This window comes from Coptis chinensis, chromosome 4, assembly GCF_015680905.1.
Source record: "Coptis chinensis isolate HL-2020 chromosome 4, ASM1568090v1, whole genome shotgun sequence".
Classification (NCBI taxonomy): domain Eukaryota; kingdom Viridiplantae; phylum Streptophyta; class Magnoliopsida; order Ranunculales; family Ranunculaceae; genus Coptis; species Coptis chinensis.
Window position 1 is genome coordinate 29,292,416 of NC_141459.1, and position 2,669 is coordinate 29,295,084.

At 38.0% G+C, this 2,669-nt stretch overlaps 1 long non-coding RNA gene across 1 annotated transcript; it reads left to right on the forward strand.

The window, feature by feature from the left end:
* Positions 1-402: 402 nt before the first annotated feature.
* Positions 403-936, forward strand: LOC147503080 (uncharacterized). The gene is made up of 3 exons (XR_015220112.1): positions 403-509; positions 591-758; positions 854-936. It is a non-coding gene; the product is annotated as an uncharacterized LOC147503080 (long non-coding RNA).
* The last annotated feature ends 1,733 nt before the right edge of the window (positions 937-2,669 follow it).

Sequence of the window (2,669 nt, forward strand, 5' to 3'; positions counted from 1 at the left end):
TGATAATCACGTTAGACGATGTTTCCCAACTCTTAGGAGTTTCGATAAGAGGCAAAGCAGTGACTGGGGACACTGATTTGACCCTGGAACAGACAAAAAGACTCATCCACAAAGATCTTGGCATACCCATGGATAAGATAGATACGGGGATGAAAGCCAATAAGTTCACTTCCAAAGTTAGGATAGATTTCTTGATGAAGCAGTTTGTTGGGAAGGTAACGAATGAAGATTTATGAGATGAAAATGGGGTTGTTGTGAAGAAGGTGTCAACAAAAAAAGAGTTACAGTTTGCTGTGAGAGCTTATCTGTTATTTTTCTTTGGATGTATCGCCTTCACCGACACGTCTGGAACTGCAGTTCCCATTTTTTATCTGAGACTGCTTTCAAAATTTGCCGAGATCAGAGACTACGCATGGGGTGCAGCCTTACTGGCTTACTTGTACAGGGGTCTTGGGATTGCCACAAGTGCCAAGGTGAAAGGTGTTTCAGGCTATTTCACTCTCCTACAGGTATTAGTTTTTTTGTTTTTCTTTTCAATGTCAATTTTATCTATCTATTACAATATTAACTGGGTGTCTATATTAATCTAGGCATGGATTTATGAGTACTTCCCGGTGTTCAGGCCATTCCCAAACGAGGACTATCAGTTGAGCATGTCGCGTGCTCATAGGTACTCAGTTACCCAGTCTTTTTATGCTAGCACAACAGCTGCATTGAAGCATACCCGAGCCACCATTGATAATATAACTTGTACCGATGTAAGTATTTTTGTATGTAAATAGTTTTATTTATTAATTGATATTATTAGTATGTGGTTAATGATTAATTTCCTCGATCATATGTTATTTGACAGGTTGAATGGTATCCCTATGCTGAAGTTCAAGCTACACGGTCGGTGGATGAAATAGCATTTTTCAAGGGATTTATATGTTTTCTTGATAATGTCAAGCAGTACAATATTTCGAGGGTTGTGCGTCAGTTGAGTCATATGCAGTTTGTACCCTCAGATCCCCCAAGACCAAAGACCTCGACGCGAACTACTTCCGGACATGGGTACGATGTGAAATTTAATATTGTGTCTTCCTACTAGAGTAGATGGCAGAATCACTTGATACAACTTGAACATCAAGGACCCATTCCGTCTTATCCATGGGAGTGTGTTAGTAGATACATGAGTTGGTACAAAAACAATAGTCATATGAGAATGATAAACCCTGATCATCTTAATCATTACTCCCTACAGAGTCTTCCATATCATAATCTGGTGAGTTAATACTTTACAACGTTAGTTTTTGTTTTTGTTTTTTTGTTTTGTTTTGTTTTGGTATTTTATAAATGTAAATGTATATACTAATGTAGTTCTTCATTTTAATTTTGACAGCACCCCGTCGTCGATGAAATTTCTCGCTTGCTTAATTAAGGCCTGCAATTGGGTGGGACTGCGATTCCAGACGATGCACGGAATGAGTTCATGGAGGCATACAATTTGACCCGGTGCAAGTTCATTGGCGCATGATATCGTTAAGGAGCATTGGATTTAGCAATGTTGAGTTTGGTTAGTTCACTTGACAAACTTTTGTTTTGTTGGAGCTTTGTTGGAAGATAGAGGCAGTCTTGTTGGAAGTCTTGTTGGCAGTCTTGTTGGAGCTTTGTTGGAAGATAAAGATAGTCTTGTTAGAAGTCTTGTTGGAACTGTGTTATAGAGGCAATCTTTTAATGAATGTTTATTTACATCCTTGGTCTGTCTTGTACTAGTGTTTATGTAGAACCTTCTGGGATATTGTAATGAATTAAATTCTAATTTGGTTGGCAAGTCTTTCTGGGGCAGTGTCTTGAAATTTAGTGTGTTTTAGTACTATTATTTGTATTGCAACAGATGTGAAATTTCTGCGTCGGAAATGTAATAGTTTATTATCAGAACCTCCATATATTTCTGATATGTTGTTTAAGTTGTTTCCTGTTTTAACAAGTATTGAAAAGCTTATTATATGCAGGTGACAAAGAAAGGGGTGTTTGTTACATGGTTGTAATGTGGAGAAGCAAAGCTTTATGTTATTGAAATATGACTTCTTCTTCTTTAGAGGGTAAGTCCCTTCCCTTTTTCTTTTTATGATTGATTGGTGTTTTTTTTTGTTGTTTGGGTTTTGTTTAGTTGTGGAAATTGAATCTGTGTTAGGATAATGTGTGTGGTTGGAGAAGAAACGTTTGAAGCTTTGGATGATTCTCATTATTTCTTTTCGCTTCGCTTTTCATCACATAGTGGTAGTGGTAGTGATGACGATGTAGAGGGGCATGAAGTGGATTTGTTGAATTATGGGGTCACATTTGCATCGAAAGGGTAGGAGAGTTTATTGAAGGAAATGGATAATGTGTTGGGATATTATAGTAGTTTTTCTGTACAGAAGGTTTTGGAGAAGAACAAGTCTGATGTGTTGGATGTTTCGATGGCGAATGAGATTTCGCCAGCGGAGATGAAAGATGAGAAGGAGAAGGAGATAATGGAAAAGAGATCGACTGCTTATTGGACTACATTGGCTCCGAATGTTGAAGATTATAGTGGGAGTGTTGCCAAGGGGATTGCGGCTGGGTCGGGCAGGTTATTAGAGGGATATTATGGTGGGGTGATGTTACCGTTGATAGATTGAAATGGGGCTTAATTTATTTTTGAA